Source organism: Salmo salar, chromosome 28 (genome assembly GCF_965601325.2).
Source record: "Salmo salar chromosome 28, fSalSal1, whole genome shotgun sequence".
Classification (NCBI taxonomy): domain Eukaryota; kingdom Metazoa; phylum Chordata; class Actinopteri; order Salmoniformes; family Salmonidae; genus Salmo; species Salmo salar.
This window is the reverse complement of record NC_138318.1, coordinates 7,434,071-7,444,924: the sequence shown is the minus strand read 5'-3', so window position 1 is coordinate 7,444,924 and position 10,854 is coordinate 7,434,071. Positions and strand designations below refer to the sequence as shown.

At 41.0% G+C, this 10,854-nt stretch overlaps 1 protein-coding gene across 2 annotated transcripts in view; it reads left to right on the top strand.

Moving 5' to 3' along the window:
- The first annotated feature begins 407 nt into the window (after positions 1-407).
- The window catches only part of LOC106589361 (uncharacterized), a 30,398-nt gene continuing 19,951 nt past the window's right edge, over positions 408-10,854 (top strand). The window contains exons 1-2 of one of the 2 annotated variants that reach the window (XM_014179227.3): positions 408-2,108; positions 2,933-4,610. The gene's annotated coding sequence lies outside the window, so the exon portion shown is untranslated. The remainder of the gene's footprint in view (positions 2,109-2,932; positions 4,611-10,854) is intronic. The other variant, XM_045710202.2, reaches the window with a different exon arrangement.

The window sequence follows — 10,854 nt, the reverse complement described above, 5'->3', positions numbered from 1 at the left end:
ATATTTTTTCGTGCATCATATTCAAATTCCTTTATTAGTCACGTTAGCTCACAATAGTAATTATTTTGATGGAAAAGCTCATTTTGCTTCTGATGTTGTTAAGATCCCGTGAGGCTCAGTTGGTAGAGCATGGTGTTTGCAACGCCAGGGTTGTGGGTTCGATTCCCACGGGGGACCAGTACGAATAAAATAAAAAAATTATGAATGAAATGTATGCACTACTGTAAATCGCTCTGGATTAGAGCGTCTGCTAAATGACTAAAATATAAATCATGTTATAAGTTACGTCGATATTCCTTCTTTATTCGCTCGATAACGTTATGGAAAAATAGGTTAATTGGCTAAATGTGGCAACTCCCCTCTGGCGGGTTTTGAATAGTCATTGGGTTAGAAATTGTAGCTAGACCTGGCAAACTTGCTACACACCTTTCTCCAGAAAGTTGTGGGTCGCATCGTTTTTCTTTTCTTTTACCAACCTCAAATCTGATCAGGACAGGACATTGAACGTGGACAGCGCTCAGACCACCACCACGAGGAAGTCAATTTATGTCGGTTTTGTGGACTTTTGGCAAATATGTATGAGTTCATTTTAGATTCATTCTAAATATGTTGTACTCTGTACACTGTCACTCGAAGTTAGTTTCATTTTCGTTATGAAATTCGCAATCAAATTCACAGTTTAGTCTATATAGTTATATAATGCTAATTAATTGTAGACAGCTTTTTAAATAGCCTACAATGTTTCAGTTAGTTGTGAGCAATATATAACTATTTACAAAGATAGGCTACTTACAAATGGTCTGTATCAATGCGTCGAGAAAGGTACGTCTCAGTCATTTTAACTTCTAGCTTACACCCTTTCAACAGCCTGATCCTACCACTTTGTTTGGTAAATTGAGGGTGGCTGACATGTAACCACTCTCAAATCATAGTAATGTTTATAGTACGGTTTATTTTATCTTGTAGGCCAACACATTTGCAGTTTAAAGCTGAATTGCAGTATATAGACACAAATGAAGAGTAAGAGGAAAAACATGAGTTTCAGATCATGGGGAAATGAAGAGCAATGGATGAAGGGTTGACTTATTGACGCAGTTGGGTGTGATTGGAGGGGACTATCAATGGTCTGAACATAATACATAAACAGCTGTGGATAGGCTAAAAGCATTGACGGTGTATATTAGTCCCCCATGATGAGGATCGGTCTCCGTCTGTCCGTCCTTCAATTAATCACACGATATCTCAGACAGCACTGGCACGATTTTGACGAAGCTTGGGTGAATGGTGCGTCTTGCCATAGAGATCTGGCATTTACAAAATTACACTGATTGCCCGAAGGCGGGAGCTATAATAATTTGAGAAATCATGACATGGAGTACAAGGAGTGGATTAGCTAAAGAGATGGGCTAACTGTCTTCCATTTTTTTAAGACATTTACCGGTATTGTCGTTGTTAGAGCGGGTACTTGAGTATTTGGTCAATATAATGGATAATCTGTGGTCACACGCCGTAACTAAAAAGTGTTAGTCACACACGATATCTCAATACAGTCATATCTTCGGTTATGAAATGATTGTATGCAGTTGTACTAACCTCAAGTCATTTATAAATTATACTATTCAAGAGTCAGTCATTAAAATGAGCAGCAAAAAAAATTACATTCAGTAGATTTGGGTTCAAAGTCAGAAGGAAAAAATATCCTAGGCCTAAATGAAAGTGGGATAAAGGGATTAAAACAATTTTAGTAGTCGGCTACGGTGCACGGATGACATGGCAAGCACCGAACAGTCTGCGGTTGACTATATCCAAAATGGCAGAAGCCTTCTTGTGGATAGCCTTGAGAACCCCTCCCTGGTAATTGACCACTTGCATAAGCACATGGTGCTCCATCAGGAGGAGGTCTCTTACCTGTCCTCCATGTATGAGAAGTCTGATAGATCCAGAAAAATGCTGGACATGACTGTTTGCAAAGGGGAGGCTGCGTGCTATGAGCTTTTAAAGATATTGTACACCACCAGGAAAGTTTCACTAAAACAAGATATGCATTATTGGATCAGCTGCTTTTCTTTCAGAGATGACCCAAAGCTAGAGTGACTTCACTCCTACCGGTATGTGATATTGGCAATTAAATCTGATTTGCGGGAACGCAACACTAACTGTAAAATTGTTATAGAGCATACATTTCACATCTATAAGCACTATGAAAAGCATCACATCATAGCTACATAGAGCATTATTAAAGCTTAAAGAGGAACAACATCCAAAACCATTCATTAATAATTTTTTTCTAGAACTCCATGTCTCAGTTATAGACAGTTGCTGCTCTACCCTTTAGCTAGAGCAAGCAAGTGCCTAACTCTGCTAACTCTGCCTTGCCACCAGACGACCTCAGCCACTGATTTTGTTAGCGCTTTAGTCATTTAGATATAAAATGCCATAAGCCATAGCAACATGTGTCTAATAATTGCAGGAAATGACCTTTAAAACAGCTAAATTTATCTAAGCCCCATGGCAAAGGGTTTAGAATCGCAGGAATTGAACATTAAAAACAAAAACATTTTCTGTCCGCCGCCACGATGGTCTCTGTGATATGACACATCTTGATTGACACCTCATCAAGCCCAACTAACTCCTCCACGCTGCTTCCTCTTCAAACAAAACATTCCCACTATCAATGTGAATCGGATCGTTAAGCTTTAATAATACCCCATATAGCTATTGTGCCATGTGTATTATGTGCTTATAGATGCTTTATAATATACAGTTCATGCAAATTATTACCCAAATCTCTTAGAATCAATGGATAGCAAGTCATTTTATAATAAAACCCAATTTGACACTTGAGTGGTTCAGTTATCTACCAGACATTTTATTTAATGCTCAAATCATGCAATTGTCCTTGTTTCCTTACTGCTTCATCTTTTTTTTCTAGATTCCAAACCTTGCTTCAAGTACATGAGGCAGTTGAAATTGAAAGCGATTCGGATTTGTGAGGCAAGACGAAAAAAGTGCATGTATTGGCTAAAAAAGAGTTGTACATTGAAACCATTCACATACATACCTCTTGTTTTGGACCCAGACAGAAGTGTGTTTCAAAAAAGCAAGATCTCCAAAAGCAAGGCCTACAAAAAATCTCGCTCAAAAAAACTTCAAACTTACATTCCAGCATTCAAGAGAAAATTATCCCCTGATAATTTACTGACAGGAAATGAGAAAAAAATTCTGCTGGTTGGAAAACCTGGGATAGGTAAGACTACAGTTGCCCAGGAGATGTTGAATCTTTGGGCACAAAAAGAGGACAATGCGGTGAGCTACATGTTTTACTTCAATGAATCCTTGATGAGGTCTATGTCCCACTCTGATGACCCCACGACTCTGAAGTCACTTTTGTTTGGCAAATATGTCAAACCAGAGGAAGGGATTGAGGAGATTTTGCAAGATATTGAACAGAATTCTGAAAATGTCATAATTGTGTTTGATGGAATCATGGACACAATCAGCAATTCTGTAGTGAAGCGCATTTTAGAGAAAGACCTTCTGTGTGATGCTAAGATTGTGACCACATGCAGACCAGAGGCAGAAGACTGTGGGTTTTTGTCTGACTGGCCATCTTATCGAGTGGAAGTACACGGATTCAATGACGAGTCAATCAGTTCTTTCTTTAGGTGGATGTTTGATACAGATGAGGATACCATTTGTAGAATTTTGAATAACCCTGAACTCTTTAGTCTTTGTCATGTCCCAATGTACGCCTTCATAGTGACTGCCTGCATCTGTTTGAGTGTTTCCGAAGCTAAAGATCATCCCTGCACAGTAACAGAAATGTACGTACAGATCTTGCGAGATAGCTTGAAAATATGCAATGACCAAACTACAGAACACCTGGATAAATACATGCATCACCAAAAGCAGGCCCTCAGGTCTCTTGCGGAAAGCGCTTACCAAGCAATGCTGGGTAAAACAGTCAACGTGACAAGATTGGATGGCGAAGACCACAGTGTGCTAGATGCTTTCCTGACGTCATCTGCTGCCAAGGACACAACATCATCTTGGGCTTTTCTCCACAACACAATGCAGGAGTTTTGGGCCTCTGTTTTTCAGTTGATGACACCAGACAAAATCACCCAAGTCCTTCAGCAGTGTCAGACCGAAGAAGGAAAGTACTTGAAGCACATTTTCTCGTTCTTGTGTGGACTTTCTAGTCAGTCCAGTAACATGGTTGAATCAATAAAATTCTTGATTTCTGAGGAAGAGGTGAGAGAACTATCTGACCAGTACATTGAAAAGATCATAGACTCATTCATCTACTGTGAGACACAGCAGGACCCTGATGAATCCAATTCAGATGTTGATGTGGAAAATCTCCTCTTCATTTGTCAGTGCTTGTATGAGCACCAGTCACCTGAGGCCTGCTTACTCCTCCTAGAAAAAGTGGGCTACGAGTTTAATCTCAGTGGAGAACAGCTTGATCCTCAACAGTGCTGTGCAGTGTCATATGTGATCAACCAATCCAAAGACAGGAATGTTCGACTGGATCTGGAGGACTGCTCTTTGTCAGATCCAGGACTAAGGCTCATTCTCAGGGCTTTGGAAAATCTCACAATGCTCAGGTATTACCCTTCTTACTATTACAGAGCTTGATAGTAGCCTTATTTATATGACTTCATCCATGCGTGACAATGACATCCCGTAAATATACAGTCAGGTCCATCATTATTGGCGCCCTTGATAAAGTACTGAGCTATATTGTATGCTAAAAAAAATTTGATATTATTTTATACAAATATACACTATATATACAAAAGTATGTGGACACCCATTCAAATTAGTGGATTCGGCTATGTCAGCCACACCTGTTGCTGACAGGTGTATAATATTGAGCACACAGCCATGCAATCTCCATAGACAAACATTAGCAGTAGAATGGCCTTACTGAAGAGCTCAGTGACATTCAACATGGCACCGTCATAGGATGCCACCTTTCCAACAAGTCAGTTTGTCAAATTTCTGCCCTGCTAGAGCTGCCCCCGTCAACTGTAAGTACTGTTATTGTGAAGTGGAAACATTTAGGAGCAACAATGGCTCAACCGCAAAGTGTTAGGCCACACAAGCTCACAGAACAGTACCGCCGAGTGGTGAAGCGCGTAGTGCGTTAAAATCGTCTGTCCTCGTTTGCAACACTAACTACCGAGTTCCAAACTGCAACATCAGCACAATAGCTGTTCATCGGGAGCTTGGTGAAATGGGTTTTCATGGCCGAGCAGCCGCACATACACAAGCCTAAGATCACCATGCACAATGCCAAGCATCGGTGCTGGAGAGGTGTAAAGCTCCCCGCCATTGAACTCTGGAGCAGTGGAAATGCGTTCTCTAGAGTGATGAATTACGCTTCACCATCTGCCAGTCCGACAGAAGAATTTGGGTTTGGTGGATGCCAGGAGAACTCTACCTGCCCGAATGCATAGTGCCAACTGTCACGTTTGGTGGTCGGAGGTATAATGGTCTGGGGCTGTTTTTCATGGTTCGGGCTAGGCCCTTTAATTCCAGTGAATGGAAATCTAAACGCTACAGCATACAATGACATTCTAGACGATTCTGTGCTTCCAACTTTGTGGCAACAGTTTGGGGAAGGCCCTTTCCTGTTTCAGCATGCCAATGCCCCGTGCATAAAGAGAGGGCCATACAGAAAAGGCTTGTCGAGATTGGTGACATCAACCCCATCAAACACCTTTGGGATGAATTGGAACGCTGACTTCACCCAACATCAGTGCTCGACCTCACTAATGCTCTTGTGGTTGAATGGAAGCAAGTCCCCCGCAGCAATGTTCCAACATCTAGTGATGAAAGCCTTCCCAGAAGAGTGGAGGCTGTTATAGCAGCAAAGGGGGGACCAACTCCATATTAATGCCCATTATTTTTGGAATGAGATGTTTGACGAGCAGGTGTCCACATATTTTCGGTCATGTAGTGTTTTGCCTTGTGAAAGAGATTTTGTAACACGTAATACAAAAATAATCTAAAAAAGATAGGGGTCAAAATTTGGAGTTTGGAGAGCACAAGAGAGGGATCATAGCCCGTTCCTCAATACAGAATATTTCCAGTTCCTCAATATCCTTAATCTATACTCTTCAATTCCAGCTTCAATTTCCACTGGGCACAGACGTTAATTCAACGTCTATTCCATGTTGAAATGATGTGGAAACAACGTTGATTCAACCAGTGTGTGCACAGTGGGAGGTTTTCAATAGAATTCAAGTCCAGAGACTGAGATGTCCATTACAAAATGTTGATTCTGTGGTCAATTATCAATTTCTTTGTGTATTTTGATTAGTGCTTGGGGTTATTGTCTTGCTGGGATATCCACTTGTGGCCAAGTGTCAGCCTCCTTACAGAGGCAACCAGGTTCTTGGCTAAAATGTCCTGGTATTTGGTAATGTTCATGATGCCCTTGACCATAACAAGGGCCACAAGACCAATAGAAGCAAAATAGCTCCATAACATCAAAGATGCACCACCATATTTTACCCAACCTGATCTCATAGTTTCACTTCGGGATTTGATGGAATTTAATGAACGTATTTACAGGGTTCATTTCGCGTGGTTATAGGGTTAAAACATAAACAACTCAAAATGTTAAGTTTAGGTAGAGTGATTAAGGTTGGGGAAAGCATAATGAAATAGTAATATAAATGTTCACATTAGGGCTGTCCCCGACTAAAAGTAATATTGGTCGACCGCAATTGATTTGATTGTGCCGCCTGGCTGAGACTTGCTGCGCTGTGTTAAGTGACTGTGTGACTAGGACTGGTTGTCTTTCTCCTCCCTGCTGCAGCGACCACCACACATCTATAGCGCTGTCCGTGTTGCTGAAGCTGCAACATAATTACAATCATTTCTGACTGAAAAGTTTCCGAAAAAACATTCCCTCAAACCTTGCTCTCTTTACGTGACACATGCATGTTTCGCATGCGCGTGACCAATAGGGCCTGACCTATAGCATATTATAATCACGTCAATAAATTGGTTGTAATAAACTCTGAACACCGTAACACACGTGACAGCCAAATAGATGCAGAGGACGTGACAAATAAACTCGAAACGGGGGAATGTTTACTGGTTGCACAGGAGGTAAATGGCAAGTCAGATGTGTGGAAGACGTTTGACTGGTTGTAGAAAATGCTGGAGATCAAGAAAAAGAAGGTATGGAGCAAGTGCTGCGTGCAACAGTCGCATTCAGTCGTGAATGCAATTTCCGCAATGGAACAGTTTAGCCCTATTTATTGTTTATGCGAATTATTCAATGGTCGCTTTGTTATTATATTTTTAAACTAAAATGCTTGATTGCATTTCACATCATGAATGACTCATATGCTGTGTGATGACATTAATGAATGAATTATTGATTTATACAGTAGCCAATGTAAATATTGAAATATTAGCCTAAGTAAGTTACGCTATTTAGACTAAACAGGATGCGGTCTTAGGCCTACATGTCACGACTTCCCCCGAAGTCGGTCCCTCTCCTTGTTCGGGCGGCGTTCGGCGGTTGACGTCACCGGCCTTCTAGCCATCGCCGATCCACTTTTCATTTTCAATTTGTTTTGTCTTTGTCTTACACACCTGGTTTCAATTCCCCAATTACTTGTTCATTATTTAACCCTGTTTCTCCATGTTTGTTTGTGAGTAATTGTTTGTATGTAATACGGTCCGTTATGTGGGCTCGCTTTATTGTAATATATTTGTCTATTTTGAGTAAATTATGTTTAGGGTTAAAAAGGAGGGTTATTATTATAAACCGAATTTTTCTGACAATTTGGAACAGTGTAAACAACACTAAATACATGATAAATAATACCACAGAGGCTGGTCTAATGAAAAAAGTGCAAAGCCTTTATTACAGCATAGCAAAGACTAAAAACAGCTGAATTTATGAAATTGTTGGGTGAGGCTTGGTGCTCATGGAATCAGTAGGCTATTAAACAAACATTAAAACAGGAAACAGAAGCAGGATCTGTCTTATTTCTGTAGGTATATATGGATGATTTATAAAGCCAGGCACATTTAACAGTTGGGCTATTGATTATAGACATTAAGTTGGCATTTCCTCTCCTCACTTTTCTTAGACAATAAGGGCTGTTTTCTTGTCTCCTCATTCTGCTGCCTCCTCCTGCATTGTTCTCAACAACAATTTGCTGGTTAACTTTGCTATTATGCACATAGCAACATGGTCTAGGAAAAAAACGTCAATTCAACAGCGCACTGATGTGTTTCAGAATTGCGGACAGCAACTGCTATCCAACGCGAGAGAAAGCGCATGTGTTATAAAATAACATTTTTTATTAGTGTTGCGCCATTGTTCCTACTTAATATAACTATATACAATTTCAGTAGCACATGTCAGAGTGATGGACTGTGCCATCCCCACGGCCTCCACAATGGATTAGTCCACTCAAGAAAGGCGCGAATCAGACAGGTGTCTTGTATTTTTTTGAAGCAGCAAACCAAATAAATCTTTGTCGACCAACAGCCTCTCGACCAAACGATCTACCAGTCGACTAAATGGGGTCATACCTAGTTTCCATTTAGTATCATCAAGTACTCTCCCTGCTTGCTAAACAATTGTGAACTGCCATGGCGCAGTGGTCTAAGCAGCGCGCTCTGAGCTTCGTGAGTTCGAGCTCAGTGCTGTGCCATTGTTTATTTTTTTTCTTCTGAATGCCGAGGACGGCAAATATTGATGTCCTCGGGACCTTTTCAAATGTCCGAAATCGACTTGTGTTTCTAGTGACCAGCTTGATTTTACCATAGGTATGAGCAGTGGCAATTTTAGCATGTAAATCTTGGTGGGGCAAACTCCCCACATGTTTTTGTTGATGCATGCCAGCAAAGCCACTACACAACACAACCCTAAATAATACATTAATTGCACTATAATGCGATAAGCTGTGCCCACAAACTGTTAGGGCCTACATAAATCTGTCCCAACAGCAGTCCCAACATTTTACCACTGCTACACCTGGCTATCAGCGGAACCTTGTCTGGCAGCGAAACAGTTCATTCAGCCTCATTTACTGCCTTTTTAAAAAACATAGCTGATATGGTTGACCATATCTACTTGGCATATTACATAATTTATGCAGCAGCATATAAGACATTTTTGCACTCACCTTGTTGTGCACGGCGGTCCTTCATTGGCAATTTTTGTCATCAAAGAAAGAGAAAGATTTACAATTCCGATTTGGATGACCGTTCAAAATGTATTTTCCCAGTCTCACTTCCCAGTTGCAATGCTTGCAGATAGCCACTGTCACTGATTCCTTCCAAACAACTCATTGTTGAATTTGCTATTTCCAACTTGTTGTGTAATGTTTATGTCCATTGTCCGATGAGCACCGATACATTTTGTATGTAATTTATCTTCATGATTTCTCTTCATATGACAAGGATTAAAAAGGATTTGCCAGTAGATTGTCTACTTGATTTATGGTGACTGCTAGCTAAGATTTTGAAAGTATGATGTTGACATGATCAGTCCAATCAAAGCTACTGTGGCCCATGACCTTGAGCGTTCTTGGAAGAGCACTTCTATTCTAAGTCTATGGTAGGGCCCAAATGGCTCACATTCTTGATGTCTACTCTTACTAAAGGCGGGTGACGTAGTGTCCCTATGAGTGACAGAACACTGAGCCAATCATGGTTCAATGCTGAGCCAATCAAAGTGCAATGCTCCTATTTTCTGTTGGCCGGCCCCACCACCACAGAAAGCACTGAGCTACAGTGGCTTGCGAAAGTATTCACCCCTCTTGGCAGTTTTCCTATTTTGTTGCTTTACAACCTGGAATTAAAATAGATTTTTGGGGGGTTTGTATAATTTCATTTACACAACATGCCTACCACTTTGAAGATGCAAAATATTTTTTATTGTGAAACAAACAAGAAATAACACAAAAAAAACCCAGAAAACCTGAGCGTGCATAACTATTCACCCCCCCCAAAGTCAATACTTTGTAGAGCCACCTTTTGTAGCGATTACAGCTGCAAGTCTCTTGGGGTATGTCTCTATAAGCTTGGCACATCTAGCCACTGGGATTTTTGCCCATTCTTCAAGGCAAAACTGCTCCAGCTCCTTCAAGTTGGATGGGTTCCGCTGGTGTACAGCAATCTTTTAAGTCATACCACAGATTCTCCATTGGATTGAGGTCTGGGCTTTGACTAGGCCATTCCAAGACATTTAAATGTTACCCTTTAAACCACCCTTTAAATCACAAGTGTTGTTTTAGCAGTATGCTTAGGGTCATTGACCGGCTGGAAGGTGAAAGTCCGTCCCAGTCTCAAATCTCTGGAAGACTGAAACAGGTTTCCCTCAAGAATTTCCCTGTAAATTAGCGCCATCCATCATTCCTTCAATTCTGACCAGTTTCCCAGTCCCTGCCGATAAAAAAACATCCCCATGGTGTTCTCGGGGTGATGAGAGGTGTTGGGTTTGTGCCAGACATAGCGTTTTCCTTGATGGTCAAAAAGCATCATTTTAGTCTCATCTGACCAAAGTACCTTCTTCCATATGTTTGGGAAGTTTCCCACATGCCTTTTGGCGAACACCAAACGTGTTTGCTTATTTTTCTTCTTTAAGCAATGGCATTTTTCTGGCCACTCTTCCATAAAGCCCAGCTCTGTGGAGTGTACGGCTTAAAGTGGTCCTATGGACAGATACTCCAATCTCCACTGTGGAGCTTTGCAGCTCCTTCAGGATTATCTTTGGTCTCTTTGTTGCCTCTCTGATTAATGCCCTCCTTGCCTGGTCTGTGAGTTTTGGTGGGCGGCCCTCTCTTGGCAGGTTTGTTGTGGTGCCATATT